The sequence below is a fragment of the Tursiops truncatus genome, chromosome 2, assembly GCF_011762595.2.
Source record: "Tursiops truncatus isolate mTurTru1 chromosome 2, mTurTru1.mat.Y, whole genome shotgun sequence".
NCBI lineage: Eukaryota > Metazoa > Chordata > Mammalia > Artiodactyla > Delphinidae > Tursiops > Tursiops truncatus.
Window position 1 is genome coordinate 150,462,084 of NC_047035.1, and position 17,082 is coordinate 150,479,165.

General features: G+C 39.2%; 1 long non-coding RNA gene across 1 annotated transcript in view; it reads right to left on the minus strand.

Moving 5' to 3' along the window:
• Positions 1 to 8,156: 8,156 nt before the first annotated feature.
• Positions 8,157 to 17,082, minus strand: part of LOC141278085 (uncharacterized) — a 35,207-nt gene continuing 26,281 nt past the window's right edge. The window contains exon 2 of the long non-coding RNA XR_012330344.1: positions 8,157 to 9,123. This is a non-coding gene — a long non-coding RNA (uncharacterized lncRNA). The remainder of the gene's footprint in view (positions 9,124 to 17,082) is intronic.

The window sequence follows — 17,082 nt, forward strand, 5'->3', positions numbered from 1 at the left end:
CATCATTTTTCTATAAGAATGACTACATCGGATAAGTGAGTTTACAGGTTGAAAAAAAGCAGAATATGGTTTGAAGTAGACTGTGCTTTAGGAATCTAACCAGGCTCTTAAATGGAAAAAAAAAAAAAAAAAAAGTCTTTGGCTCCTTATTTATATGAAGACCAAACTGATTTTCTTGCTTCTATATTTTTTAATAAAAATTTACATCACTTTTATTACAATCATGAACTCTTCTAATTAAAAGCAGTTTTATTTATCTTCACTTGGGAAAGCGTCTATCACTTATTTACCCACCAATTTTAACCTTTCTTCTTTTTTCATTTTTGTACATATTTTAGTTTTGCACAGAAAATACCAATATTGTTTTTGTGTCTGAGTAGTGTGTTTGTGACCAATCTGCACACAAGTTGAGTTAATTTCCTCTTTGCAGTTTCTGTATCACTTCCAGCTTCTCTACTTCTATATTGGGATAGGTTTCAACAGGAACCGATAACTGAGATTATGAAACACTAATAGATTGATTAGCAACTCTCTGCTGATAATAATACTAATAATCTAGTAATCTCAGGGGAATACAAGGAAGCTATTGACATTGTTCATTGCTGAGAAATTAGTGTCACCATTAACAAAATAATGACACATGAAACGGTTAGCTGACCTGGGGCAAGGGTGTGATGAGTTTAAGTTTAGATGTCTGTAGTCATTGCCATACATGGAAATGTTTCTTTATGGACGCTTTCCCAATAAACACGTGGGTAACTCAGACAAAGTCATATCTCTTCAGGGTCAGCTCAGCCCAACATCACATTCAAAAGAAATCATATTCTCAAACCAACATCCTTGAAAAATAATTTACTGTAGATCTTCCCAAAGTGGTGAATCAGGGGGTGACATAGTCATTCACACATCCAAAATTTCCAAAATTATTCTTCAGACATCTCTCACTCTCCCCGTTTGAAACTGAAGTGTGAAATTTAACAGCTGCTGTTAAAATTTTCTCCCCCCAACTTCTGGTTTCTTTGCTTTAAAAATGCTTGTGTTTTCTTGTTCTCTCTCGACACAGCTGCCTCCACACCACTCACAAACAGCTCCTGCTCTGGCAAGTGACACCACATCTCACTGGTGTCTGGGAACTGTCTTCTGCTCTTGCTTAGATGGATTTTCTCATGGGCACAGCTGTGCTGGAAAATTTTGCACCTTCTGTCACATCACTTTTCCCCAAAGAAAACTATCTATTGTCAAATTCTCTCAGAAAGTTGGGTAAGAAGAAGACAAAAGACAGTGTTACTTGTAATAATTGAGACACTTCCAACTAACAGTGCATGTGCCCTTTTCTTTTCCTTCTCCTATTGCTTGGGCACTACGCTACTGACACCCCTGGGGCCTGGTGGGCATGAGTCTGCATTTCTTTCAGTGCTCCTGGAAGTCACTATTCTGTAACTGTTCTGGGAATGAACACCTTCCCTTGCCCTCAATCTCCTACACTTCTCTTCCTGTGTCTTTCACTGGCTCACTCTAAAACTGACACAATACTGGTTTTGTCTTCTTTTTTGATTGCTACACAGCTCTTCCTGTAAATCAAACTTTTCCAGATCTTTTTAACAAGCAGACAATACCTAGGACAAGAGAATAGCCCAGTCACCAGGGGTCTGGCATCTACTGCAAGAGCAGGGGAAAGCCTGCCAACCTCTTCCCTCCTCTACCCAGAAAGAATCTGAAGTTTTAAAGCAATCGGATGGCTATAGCTTTTATATTAAAAACTAATTTCCTGATCGTGACTTCACAAAATAATTTGTTAGACGTGCTCAGTGTAGGGAGGTAATGTAAGGCATAAGTTTCATTTTTTGATATGATGGATCTGGTTCTTGACTGTGCATTCTCCTCCAAAAATGCAATTATCATCTCATGGTATTCTACACAATTTCTGTTTTCCTTGGATGGTATTTCAAGAATCATAAAACATACGGTGAAGCGGCTGCACCAAACACTCCCTTCTTGTATGATTGTCAGCAAATAACCTAATTCTACTCATGATACTTCTAAATGATACTCCTAATCTAAATGAATAGGATGAGAGCTATTCATTTGGAACTTAATTGCCAAATTATTAATGTTTATTAAAATGTATTATTCTTGAACCAAAATTAGCACTTTTCTGGAATTTGAGAGGATTTCAATGAACTGGTCTACTGGAAAGTCTGGCCACTTCACCAATCAGGATAAAATTCAGTGTTTCTTGGTCAAAGAGCATGGAGGAATACCTACAGATACATCTACATAATATCTACAGAAATCACACTGTGGTTGTGTTTGTTTGAAATGGCAGCTCTCTCTCTCTCTCTTTCTGTTTTAAATAATGTACGTTCATCATTTTCAAGCTAATTGTTGTGACTTGGTTAATCCGTAATGTATGGTGTCATCTTGCATATTTTCATCGTGTTTTATCAATTTTCATTAACCGCTCCTTAAACATGCACATGTAATGCAAAATTATTCATCCTCCTTATCTCGTTATTAAAGCCATTTTAACGTTATCTCTCCAAAATGTCTTTGGACATGATGTTTACTTGTGTTTCACTGATGTCTTTTTCTAAGAAAAGTTGGGGAATGTGGACTTTGCAATGTGGAAATTTTCACTCCTCCTTAGTGGGCTGCCATTTAGAAAGTGTGAAATCACTGTTTTGGAAAGTGGTCGATTAATAGTGTTAAGAGGTAAACTGAGGCATACTAAATTTTTTTTCAAGAGTTTGAGCATGCATCAATTCAAATTGGGCAGCACCAAACCAAACCAAAGGTGTTTAGAAGCTCTCCATAGGAAGGAGCTGGGGGGAGGTTTTTATACAGAAGACACTAAAGCAAAGCAAAGCAATTATTATAGCCTAAGTGGTTGCCTTATTTGGAAACCTCAGCTGGAGTTTGTGACTAGTTGTGTAATAGGGAGGAACAAATCTGACTCTATATTAGATCTGTTTCTTTTACATTAACCTTTGTATTCTATTGCTTTTGCAACAAGAATGCTGCCTATACCTTGAAATATACAGGGTAGCCCATTCTCAAGTCTCTGACCTTTAAAGGTATAACACTTATCCATTCATACAGACATAAAAGTTGAAGTAAAGAGAAAAACAGTTGTCTTGTTGGAGGTTTATAGGAACATTGTGACCTGACCTATATGGACAGCTGTAAAAACAAAGGATTCCTGCACCAAGAAGTTTGCAGCTACCAACCACACCCCCTTCCCTTTTAGTATAAAAGAAGCTTAAACTGTAACTCAGGTAAGATGGCTCTTTGGGACATGAGTCCACCATCTTCTCAGTAAGCCGGCTTTCTGAATAAAGTCCTCTCTCGACTTATTGGCCTGTCATGTGGCGAGCAGTACAAACGTGGACTCGGTAACAGTTGTCCTCAGGTTTCACTTTCTCAGATTCGAGTGCGTTGACTCTGGTTTCAGTTTTGGTTGGTCATGTAGGCTACTGAGGCATTAGATCCACCTCAGTCCAATGGTCTTGTTCAGTTATTTTAACACCAGTCACAGGGATGGTGGTGGTAACAGAGTAGTAAAAATAACAATAGAATACTCTAAATAAGTTTAGAGGTACCTGTCAATTAATTTCTTAGCTCCTCTTATTTGTACAGTAAAGTTTTCTAGGCAATGGGCTTTACTGTTGGAAATAGTTGAGACTGTGCCCTTCTAATTGGCAAAGTGAAGGATAGGTTTTTATTCGTTCTTTCTCTCTTTCTTCCTCTCTCTCTTTCCGCCTCACTTGGTGGGGGAACATTACTACAAAAACTTCCTCTTGTAAAAGTAGCATAACTTTCATTCTGAGATTGCATAATTGATTTTTATTTCACCATTCCTGTTTAGCACACAATGTTAACAATTGCATTTGGTGGAAGATTTCCCAAAGCTTTAGTAACCACAGGGGATAAAAAGTGACTCTTAAGTACTGATAAACAAGAAATTACATCCTAGAAACTTCAATGTAAAGCAGGATCACAGGTCATTGCCTTGAAAATTAAACAGAATATTCCGTTTTCTTTATCCAACTGGACATTACTACATCTTCACGTCGTACTAGATGAAGTGATGGCTGAAATTGCACTTCCTTTGAAGCGTAATACACTTTCTTTTAAAGAGAAGCAGTTGAGTTTGAGAGTTTTGATTGAGTCAGCACATCTGTAATCAAAGCTGAGCTTCTGCTGAATGTGACTTTGGTCTGCATGATGATAATTTATGGAACAGGAGTACCACACAGGCCTTTGAAAAAGATGGATGGAAGGAGATAGTGAAAACGTGTGTGGTTTTGAGAACTAACGCTGGCTCCAGGTCACTTATAGGACGTGGCTGGCTCAAAGGACAGAGCTGAATGCTGAGTGTGGTTGGGGACATGGTAGCAAAGAGAGACTGCTAAAGGTTTTTAGATTCCTTATCCAATGGAGCAAATTCTTAAAATTTCCATGTTGGTACTATACATTTTCTTTGTTTTTGTTTTTTTTTTTGGCTGTACGCGGGCCTCTCACTGTTGTGGCCTCTCCCATCACAGAGCACAGGGTCCAGATGCGCAGGCTCAGCGGCCATGGCTCACAGGCCCAGCAGCTCCGCGGCATGTGGGATCTTCCCAGACCGGGGCACGAACCCGTGTCCCCTGCATCGGCAGGCAGACTCTCAACCACTGAACCACCAGGGAAGCCCTGTACTATACGGTTTTGATGAAACCAGCAGATGTACTGAAAAGACCCTGAAGGCCAACTCCTTCACTTTCTAGTTGAGATCCTGATATTTCTGCTTGTAACCTCTCTGAGCCTCAGCTTTCCTATCTGTAAAATGTAGATAATTTCAGTAAAGCATAAAGTTCCTGAGATTACTAGATGGATAAATGCACGAATGTGCACCTAGCATCAAGCCTGGCATTTAGTAATTGTAACTTTAGCTTTAATTCTTACTGATCAATGAAATTATTCTTCAGACTGGGCAGCATGACATCCTTAGCACTAAGACAACTGCATACATTTGGACTCTGATTAGGGACCTGTCCCAAAGCTTCACATTGTTTCTAACAGCCCATTTTTGAGGTCTGAGTAAACAGGAAGCTTTCAGGATATTTGTTTTCCTAAGGAGATTCATTTACTGGAAATGAGGGGTGGGCTGCAGGGAGGGCTCATCATCAGCTCTGAGCCTGGGGGTGCTTCTCATTGTCAGAGGACAATCTTACAGTGGCTTCATAATGAGAAATGAGAAATGATGAGAAAGATGATTCAGTAAGTGTATGTTCATATACTTCTCTTCCTACACCTCTCAGAAATAAATCAAAAGTATCACAATCAAAAGAGGAACAAAAATCTAAAGTAAAGTTTGGCTTTGCCGCACCATGTGGTAGCAACTAAATAAAATCAGGATCAACGTTTAAGAACCATGCTTGCCAAACAGAATCCAACAGCACATTAAAAGGATCATACACGGGCTTCCCTGGTGGTGCAGTGGTTGAGAGTCCGCCTACCGATGCAGGGGACACGGGTTCGTGTCCCGGTCCTGGAAGATCCCACATGCCACGGAGCGGCTAGGCCTGTGAGCCATGGCCACTGAGCCTGCGCGTCCAGAGCCTGTGCTCCGCAATGGGAGAGGCCACAACAGTGAGAGGCCCGCGTACCACACACACACACAAAAAAAGATCATACACTATGATCAAGTGGGGTTTATCCCAGGAATGCAAGCATTTTTCAATATACGTAAATCAATCAATGTGATACACCATATTAACAAATTGAAGGATAAAAACCATATGTTCATCTCAATCGATGCAGAGAAAGCTTTTGACAAAATTCAACACCCATTTATGAAAAAAACCCTCCAGAAAGTAGGCAGAGAGGGAACTTTCCTCAACATTATAAAGGCCATATATGACAAACCCACAACCAACATTGTCCTCAATGGTGAAAAACTGAAACCATTTCCACTAAGATCAGGAACAAGACAAGGTTGCCCACTCTCACCACAATTAGTCAACATAGTTTTGGAAGTTTTAGCTATAGCAATCAGAGAAAAAAAAGAAATAAAAGGAATCCCAATTGGAAAAGAAGAAGTAGAGCTGTCACTGTTTGCAGATGATATGATACTATACATAGAGAATCCTAAACATGCTACCAGAAAACTAGTAGAGCTAATCAATGAATTTGGTAAAGTAGCAGGATACAAAATTAATGCACAGAAATCTCTTGCATTCCTATACACTAATAATAAAAGATCTGAAAGTGAAATTAAGAAAACACTCCCATTTACCATTGCAACAAAAAGAATAAAATATCTAGAAATAAACCTACCTAAGGAGACAAAAGACCTGTATGCAAAAAATTATAAGACACTGATGAAAGAAATTAAAGATGATACAAACAGATGGAGAGGTATACCATGTTCTTGAATTGGAAGAATCAACATTGTGAAAATGACTGTACTACCCAAAGCAATCTACGGAATCAATGCAATCCCTATCAAACTACCACTGGCATTTTTCACAGAACTAGAACAAAAAATTTCACAATTTGTATGGAAACACAAAAGACCCCACAGAGCCAAAGCAATCTTGAGAAAGAAAAACAGAGCTGGAGGAATCAGTCTCCCTGGCTTCACACTATACTACAAAGCTACAGTAATCAAGACAGTATGGTACTGGCACAAAAACAGAAATATAGATCAATGGAACAGGATAGAAAGCCCAGAGATAAACCCATGCACATATGGTCACCTTATCTTTGGTAAAGGAGGCAAGAATATACAATGGAGAAAAGACAGCCTCTTCAATAAGTGGTTCTGGGAAAAGTGGACAGCTACATGTAAATGAAGGAAATTAGAGCATTCCCTAACACCATACACAAAAATAAACTCAAAATGGATTAAAAACCTAAATGTAAGGTCAGACACCATCAAACTCTTAGAGGAAAACATAGGCAGAACACTCTATGACATAAATCACAGCAAGATCCTTTTTGACCCACCTCTTAGAGAAATGGAAATAAAAACACAAATAAACAAATGGGACCTAATGAAACTTAAAAGCTTTTGCACAGCAAAGGAAACCATAAACAAGACCAAAAGACAGCCCTCAGAATGGGAGAAAATATTTGCAAATGAAGCAACTGACAAAGGATTAATCTCCAAAATATACAAGCAGCTCATGCAGCTCAATATCAAAAACACAAACAACCCAATCCAAAAATGGGCAGAAGACCTAAATAGACATTTCTCCAAAGAAGATATACAGATTGCCAACAAACACATGAAAGAATGCTCAACATCATTAATCATTAGAGAAATGCAAATCAAAACTACAATGAGGGATCACCTCACACCAGTCAGAATGGCCATCATCAAAAAATCTACAAACAATAAATGCTGGATAAGGTGTGGAGAAAAGGGAAGCCTCTTGCACTGTTGGTGGGAATGTAAATTGATACAGCCACTATGGAGAACAGTAGGGAGGTTCCTTAAAGAACTGAAAATAGAACTACCATATGACCCAGCAATCCCACTACTGGGCATATACTCTGAGAAAACCATAATTCAAAAAGAGTCATGTACCACAATGTTCATTGCAGCTCTATTTACAATAGCCAGGACATGGAAGCAACCTAACTGTCCATTGACAGATGAATGGATAAAGAAGATGTGGCACATATATACAATGGAATATTACTCAGCCATAAAAAGGAACGAAATTGAGTTATTTGTAGTAAGGTGGATGGACCTAGAGACTGTCATACAGAGTGAAGTAAGTCAGAAAGAGAAAAACAAATACCGTATGCTAACACGTATATATGGAATCTAAAAGAAGAAAAAAATGTGGTCAGAAGAACCTAGGGGCAAGACGGGAATAAAGATGCAGACCTACTAGAGAATGGACTTGAGGATACGGGGAGGGGGAAGGGTAAGCTGGTACAAAGTGATAGAGTGGCATGGACATATATACACTACCAAACGTAAAATGGATACCTGGTGGGAAGCAGCTTCATAGCACATGGAGATCAGCTCGGTGCTTTGTGACCACCTAGAGGGGTGGGATAGGGAGGGTGGGAGGGAGGGAAATGCAAGAGGGAAGAGATATGGGGACATATGTGTATGTATAACTGATTCACTTTGTTATAAAGCAGAAACTAACACACCATTGTAAAGCAGTTATACTGTAATAAAGATGTTAAAAAAAAAAGAATAGAACATGTACAAGGGAAAAAAGGAGTAAATCAACACATAAGAGGGTCACAGTATAATGTGATAGGATAACATCTGTATTGGACATCAGAAAATCTGGGTTTAATTAAGACCTTCACCATTTCTTTTGCAAGTGACATTTCTTCACTACTCTTTAAGTCAGTTTTTTCCTTACTTAAAAATGGGAATCGTCCATCTGGTAGGTTACTTTGAAGACTTGATATAATAGTATTTTTAAAAATCCCTATCACATCCTGGGTGTTTAATAAATATCTATTTCATCCAAAAAAAAGAAAAAAAAAGAACCATGCTTGGAAGAACCTAAATATGGGACTGCTATGTGTCCAAGGCATGCCTGTGTTTCCTCAAATTATATCAATGGGCTGGATGGGACAGGTTTGGATTTCACGTGTGTGTGTGTGCGCACGCGCACGTGCGCTCATGAGTGTGTGTTGGGCAAAGGGGGTGTAGGTGTGAACTTTGTCTTGTATTCTCTCTTTTTTAAATAAATTTATTTACTTTATTTTTATTTATTTTTGGCTGTGTTGGGTCTCTGTTGCTGCACGCAGGCTTTCTCTAGTTGCAGCGAGTGGGGGCTACTCTTCATTGCAGTGCATGGGCTTCTCATTGCGGTGGCTTCTCTTGTCGCGGAGCATGGGCTCTAGACACACGGGCTTCAGTAGTTGTGGCACACAGGCTCGGTAGTTGTGGCTCGTGGGCTCTAGAGCACAGGCTCAGTAGTTGTGGCGCACAGGCTTAGTTGCTCCGCAGCATATGGGATCCTCCCAGATCAGGGCTCAAACCCGTGTCGCCTGCATTGGCAGGCGTATTCTTAACCACTGTGCTACCAGGGAAGCCCAATGTCTTGCATCGTCTCTTACAGGAGCCTGCCCAGTCCTGCAAAGGAAGAGAGGGGAACTTTCCTGCCAATGAAAGAGGTTGAGAAGTGGAAGTTATAAATTAGCCAAGACCAAAAGAAATAAACATAGAACCAGAGCAAACTAACAACTACAAGGTATCACACCCAGATGCACGTGCAAATCTGTGCAATGCGTTTGAAACTCTTACGGGGTGGTTGATTTCCTAGGTCCTCCTAGGAAAGGGCGATTGCTAGAATTGTACTGAGACGTCTAAATCGATGTCTATCGTGGTGAGAGAAATCGAGAAGTTGTCCTTCTCATGTACCCATCATGGAGAGTTTAGTGAGCACCTTTTTTCAAACTTTTTAGAAAAGGAAAATTCCCTAGTTTTTAGAAACTCATCCATAACACAGAGAAAAAGAAATGCCGTGAAATAATTTGTCTTGTGAAACCAAATTAACTGGTTCCTAAACTGAGGGTGGGAAGCAGCCTAAAATGAAAGAAACCTAGAGACAAAACAGACAAATTGAACATGAGAGTATTGAAACAAAACATACCTCAGAAGTATATTAAAAGAATAATATACCCCCCAGATACTGTTCCTCCCAGGAATAAATTATTAATTTAATATTTGAAATTATATTATTTAGTTGCAATACTAATATGTAGAGGAAAAAACGTGTAATACCACTTCAGAGTTGCCAAAATGTCTTTGATAATATTTACCATCCATTCCTAAGAAAGGAAAAATAAATCAGTGATATTTCATTAAAACGTACGTCAAACTAATATTCAGTATTATGTTTCATTGTATATCTTTGGAAGGACCTCCAGTGAAATGAGAAACAAGGCAGGGATGCCGGCAATCATCTTCATGATTTAAAATAGTTTTGGAAAAGCAAACTCGAACAATTAGAAAAAATAAAATAGAAAAGTTTTGGAAAATAGGCACAACTCTACATGCAAGTTTCATTTGGGGGTAATCTGTGTATTCATTTACTACATAAGCGAGCCCATGGTCTTGGCAGAGTTTCAAGGATCAATAGATAAAATATTAGAACAAAGCAGAGCTATGGACCTCATAGAGCTATGGTCTAGTGGTGGAGAGAAATATCCATCAGAAAAGGGGCCCGATTGCCAACAAAACAATCATGGGACTTGTCAGCTCTGATCGTGGAGACAGCAGCCCGGAGTTAATCATCCTCTTTCTATTCTCTGGATCTTTCCAGCCTTAGGGGAAACTGAAGAAATGCAGAGAAGAGAGATGAGAGAGAAAATGAGTAAGGAGAGAAAGAAATGCCACGGTGCTGTTATTTAAAACAAAGGAGGCAGCTCTGGGGAGAAAGAGGACAGGAAGGTGCCTGGATGGCCCATAGTCACTCATGGGGAACAGTATTAGCTACTCTGTCTGCTGAGCTCACTGAGGCCCTGGTGGATGGTCAGACCTGGGCTTGAAAGTAAGACACACCCAGTCCTCAATGCGATGCTATAATAACCGTGTGCCTTATACACACGCGACTTCCAAGCTTCAGCTTCTTCGTCTCGCAAGGTAATTTAGACTTAGGTTAGAGCAGGCAATCAATGCTTTAAAAACAAAGAAAACAATTTAAAAAAAAACACTTAATAGCACAACTGACACAGAATGGGTACTCAGAACATGCATAGAAGTCCTCTGTCACAGAAGCTATGGCAGAGAAGAAATGAGATGATGTTTACAAATAAGTTTGAGTCTAATAACTGTTTAACAGCCTTAAGTCAAAACAACCGAAATGTGTAGGTCGCAATCTCAGGCATAAGAAAATCAGAGACAGATTACTGTGGCATTTCCAGGGAGGGACTGATGCTTCTCTCTGGGAAGGGTCCTAAAACTACCTCGGTCATGTATCACGTGACGTGCCCTGATGTCTGGTTAGGAAGGAGACCTGGGCTGATGGTCTGAATCAGAGTGCCGCACCTCAGTCCTTCAGTGTTAGGGTAATGCGATTAATTGATCAACTGAGAATTACCAAAAAATATTTTGGGTAATTTTTGCAAATTTTTAACTTGCTAATCTTTTCTGTCTTACAATATTTAATGAATTGAATATATATGTGTATATATATACATATTAAATGACATTAGAGTTCTTATTCTGAGACTTAGCTTTTAAAAATGTTTCATTACTGTAAGGAAAGATGAAGAAGTTATGGGTTACGGGGCATTTAACAGCCTTTAATAGACTCTAAATTATACAGTATTTTTCCTTTCTTTCGTCTTTGCTCAGTCACATAATTTCCACATCTACTCTTTCTCTCAGACATGAGGCTCAGTTGTCTAGAAACCTTATCTTCTCAACATTTAACTGTCGTAAGCCAGGTAGCACACTAACTAGTTCTCTCTTCGGTGCACAAGAAGTGTTGAAATTTAAAGAAGAAAAAATATGTGCCTCCGTAATGTTAGAAAATAATTTCTTTGTATTCTCTTTAGCAACAGGCGCTCCAGCTGTCCAGTGAGAGCTGCTTCCCTTACTCCCATCAGGGTGCTGATGTGAAGTGTGGCCTTTCTCACTCTGCATTTGTGTTTCCCAGATACTGTGACTTCAGCCAGGTTTATACTCAAGTGGACAGAAGTAGACAGTTTCCTTTTCTTCAGTAGTTTTGAGTTTATGGACAGTTCCACTTTAATGCCAAATGCCTGGTTAAGGCGTTTTGAAAGCCGTGGTATCAAGTGGTTTTAACACCATTTCATGTGGAAAGCAATACAAGGATTGACCCTTACAATTCAAGGTTTCTATTAGATGAACAAACAAATTCTTAACATATCTGATAAGCTAAATTTTAAATTCTTATTCATGTCTTCTTTAGAATTTCCTAAGCCTGTGGTTTAAAACAACTAGCCTTAAGTCATAGAGAATATGTTTTCTGGAGATTTCAAACGCATCCTAATTCTAAATGACCTAAGGTAACTGTCTCTGGCAAACGTTTGCATATAATTTGTTACACTGTTTAACCTTCATTGTGAAAATGTAAATAAGCAGAAAAGTGAAAGTCCACTTCATCTTCATTATTTAAAAACATACACACACATTTTATTTGCCAGTGACTGCAGATAGAGACTCAGTAAAGAAATTTCTAATGTTAAGAAAACTGCAATTTAAAATATGTAGAAAAACGATTGTTTGTAAGTAAATAAATTTAAGATTTCACTTGCCCCATAGTGACCCTGTAGGTATCAGGGAATGTCCAATAAACCTAGACATTAATAACGTGTTTTGGGGCTTCCCTGGTGGCACAGTGGTTAAGAATCCACCTGCCAATGCAGGGGACACAGGTTCGAGCCCTGGTCCGGGGAGATCCCACATGCCGCGGAGCAACTAAGCCTTTGCGCCACAACTACTAGTCCTGCACTCTAGAGCCCGAGAGCCACAACTACTGAGCCCACATGCCACAACTACTGAAGTTCACGTGCCTAGAGCCCGTGCTCCGCAACAAGAGAAGCCACCACAATGAGAAGCCTGAACACCACAACAAGAGTAGCCCTTGCTCGCTGCAACTAGAGAAAGCCTGCGTGCAGCAACAAAGACCCAATGCAGCCAAAAATAAATAAATTATTTTTTTAAAAAAGAATGTGTTTTGTAAAATTGTGTCAACCCCCATAAAAGTGTAGCCACAGATAATATAATTCATCCAATGTTGCAGTTGTGGTTTATTGTTAAACCTGTTATTTTCCTTCCTCCTTTCACCTCCCAATCCATCCCAAACATGCCCTGACCTAAATGATGAATGAAGTTTAGGAAAGAACAGAAATTGTTTTAAATTTTAATGTTTGGGGGAGAGGCAAATATTTTTATATTTTAATAGAAGCAATTTCATGAAAGTTAATTATTCATATGAGTAAAGAGCCTGGTAATGTGACCACCAACCGAAAGAGCAAATCCCAAATCCCATCACTGGAGGCAGTTCCTACAAGAGGATTTGACATCCTCATGTTGCCTGTTGTCATCTACAGAGAGTTGAGGGCCACCAGCCCCCCGGGAGGGGGAGTTTGCTCAAGTACTAAGACTCATCTCTAACCTGCAGCCATGTGGGATCCTATAAGTGGGACACTGCGGCTTTGGGATCTTTTGCTTTTAAGCCTGAGGACAAAGGAAAAGGGAGCCGACATTGATCAGCCCAATGATTTGAGTCCCAGTCCCCTTAAAACCACAGTTACATTGTATTTATGGAAGTACTTAGCTTCCTGAATGTGGATCTATGCCAGATCATGGAAAAAGAAAGAAAATTCCCAAATCGTTTTCATAAATCAGGTGAAACATTGATCTGAAAAGTTCACAAAAATTGTACTGAAAAAAGCTCACATTGATTTCGCTTATGAATATTTTTGGAAAAGAATCTTAAATAAAATGTAAGCAAGCAGAAGCCATCAGTGCACCAGACGTGATTATAAAACAAAAACAAAACACAGAATATACTTGGTCCTTCTATTCCAGAAAGCCCTCTCTAATAATAGTTGACGTAATTTAAATAATTTGGTAGATGTTTAATGATAAATTTTTAATGTAACTAATTATCTGCAATTTAAGGAATAATACTTAGCATCCTTTACTGAGAATGTGGGTATATTGACAATTTTTTAATACAATACCTCTGTAGGCTAATAAAATGGGGCAAGAGTGTTACATGAAAGAAATCCCACATGTAGAGCTTTATCCATCATTCTCTACAGCCCTGTTCCTCCATTTTCCTATTTTAATGTCAAATTTTAAAAATCCACATCCTATGATAAGCCTCATTATGAAAATCAGCCCCTCCCCCGTGCCAATCCCAATTCAGTTTTTTCTGGCGTTTCCCTATTTCTAAATCATATTTTCATACTACTATTACTTGGCTCATCAATTATAGATATTAGCCTCGACTTCCTATTATGAAATATTAGAATTTCACTCCTGCAAAGCCCCACTTGCTAGCATCCTTCTTTTTGTCATTCTTTCGATATTGTTAAATATCTATTTTTCTTTAAATCAACATGCATTGCTTATATTTTACCACTATAGGCGTTGCTTACAACTGAGCCAAATATTGTGCTACATACTTGTTTGTCATCGTTGAGTAACTACTATTTTTCCTACTTCCACTGCCCTGCTGATGGCCTGTCTTCCTTTGCAAGAGAAGTTAATAAATTCGCCCAGACCAGCATCAAGTCCACCCCAGTTGGTTCTTCTTCTCCTGACCATTGGACTCTCTGTGCTGTTAGAAGGCCAACTCTTAAAAGCGTGCACTAAATCATCCTCAAAATATTGCTGTTCAGAAAAATTATTCTCAGATTTGAGATATGGTGTGAAATGATTGCATGAACCTTTAATATCAAGCTGGAGCAGTTTGCAGACACCTACCTCAGGGTCACCCCACTGTCTGTGGACACGTAACTTTGTCAAAACTTCACAGTCCTCTAAAGTTAAAATTAACTTGTAGAAAACTAATTACGGAACTCATTAGGAGCAGAAACTTTTTTAAAAAGTCATCCTTTTTCCTCCTTTTCTTCTTACTAGATCATTCCCATCAGTATATAAGCACGTGAAAAATAAATAAACAAGTATACAAACCCCTCCTGATCTCACTTCACTGCCATCATTCCACTTCTCTGCTCCTCTCTTCAGAAAATCTCCTCAAAAGGAGGAGTATATATATATATACTTACTGTCTTCCCACTTGCTCTTGAGCCTACTCAGATGAGCCTTCCCCCCAAGGTGATGAAATCCTGTAGACATTTCTTATCTTCCTTTTACAACTACACTTGGCAGTTGGTCACTTGCCCTTATGGAAACCACTTCATTTGGTTTCAAACACCACACAAGCCTCATTTTTCCTGGACCTCACTGGCTGCTGCTTTCATTTCCTTTACTGGTTACTTCTTGTCTCTCCACCTGCTAAATATCTGGGCAATGTGGAGCTCAGTCCCTGGGCCTATCGTCTGCCTACACTTACCCCCTCCTAAAGCAACAGGATGTGTGGATTTAAGTGTTATGTACCTGCCAACGACACCATGTTGCATTTAGCCTGGACACCTCTCCTGGACCCCTAACCTGTATATTGGACTGCCTATATCTCTACTTGGACATATGTCCAATAAACACTTAGCATGACCATGCCCAAAACAAAACTCCTGATTTTACACCACATCCATGGCCCCAGCTCAGGGCCCAAAATGCCTCCTTGAACAAAATTTTCCATATTCATAAACGGGAACTCCATCCTTCCTGTTGCTCAGGCCAAAACCCTTGAATTCTCCTTTAACTCATTCTTTATCCAATATCCAAGCCAAGTGCAAGACCTACCAGGTGTGCCATCAGGATGTGCCCAGAGCCAGCCTCATCTCACCACACTCCGTGCTCCCACCTGTACCCAAGACACACACAGTCCTGCCTACACTTCACAAATAATCCTCCTTACCTGTCACACTGCATGTGCCTTTGTCCCCTAGATTCCATTCTCAGAACAGCACCAGTGTGATCTTGTTGGCCTATAAGTCTGCTCAAAGCCATGAAAAATGCTTGCTTTCTCCATCAGCATAAAAGCCAAGCCCTTCAATGACTGAATGCTGAGTCCCACCTGCCCATCTATTACCCTCCTGACCTCCTTTCCACCTCATCCCTACACACTTCCCCTTTGGTCCTTCTTTCCCAGCCTCTGGCTTCCTTGCTGTTCCTCATAACACCAGCCACATCCTTGCCCTCACCCCCACCTTTGTTTCAATGCTGCATCTCCAGCATTGAGAACAGGGCCCTGGGCAGAAGCTTGATCAATATCTGCTGAAGGGAAGAACTAAAATATGAACAAATGTCCTTACTTTTCTAAGCATCGATCTCTAATTCTCTTCAAACTCTTCAATATAAATGCAAAACACCTCTTAATAAGGTCAAACACATTAGACAATTTATCTATTTCATATTTTCCCTCCCAGGAGGAAATGAAGATAAAAACAAATGTAAAAACTCCCCAGTTTACCCAGAAATCCCTTTCCTTTATCACTATTTTGACTTCAAAAGATGCTATTATTTTATAGAGAAGAAAAAAATGAGTGATGGCAGATATAAACAGTGCTCTGAAAGGTTTTCTTCCAGTTTGTATAGTTCTGTCAGAGTAAATTCACGGTTTGGGCACCTCAAATGAATCATAGCTTACTTTTAGCCTTCAATCATCCTATATATCATATTGGGAACAACCAATTCCTGGAAATAAGGAGAAGAATATTTTCTCCCTTTTTATATCACATTCCAGTTTTTAGGGAGTTTTTTTGTTTGTTTGCTTGTTTTGCTCATTACATTTAGAAAATATGTTATATCCTTTACAAGGCTTTTAATTAGTTACACAATCCTGGTAATTTAATCACACTATCTGGGCCGCAATTTTATATCCATACAATGAAAAGATTTGAACTATGCTAGTCTAAATCTGCTTCTGTGTATCATTCAATTTCCACAACAACCCAGCAAGTTAACACAACTGATTTTTTTGGTATCTATTTAAACAATAACTATCTGAGCTTGAATATTAAAGGTCACAAGGCCATGGAAAAAGCTATATTTAGAATCCAGTCTTCTAGGAAACCAACTTTACTGAAAAACAAAAATAAACAAACAAATCAACAATGACAACAAACATGGGAAGAGCATCTTTTTCACATTTAAATATTTGGATTATTTCTTTCCAATAAGCAGACCTACTATGTTCAAAAGTAGGAAATATTATTAATATAAAATGATGAAAAGATGAATTAGAGCAATATACAAGCATCAAGTATATGAACTCTCAACCACAGGACTGATACATTACCAATTGATTCAGACCGACTAAAACTCAGGTATGGAAAGCACTTGGAGAAAACAAGCAGGGCTTATCATTTAAAGGATACAGAAGTCAGCAGAGTCGGCAGGGACAGCAGGTAGAATAATTAGTATTTACTAGAACAGAGGTTCAAGCTTCTAGACCCCAAAATCACCACCCGAAATCACACAGTTATGCATACTGACAACGTCTGAGTAAG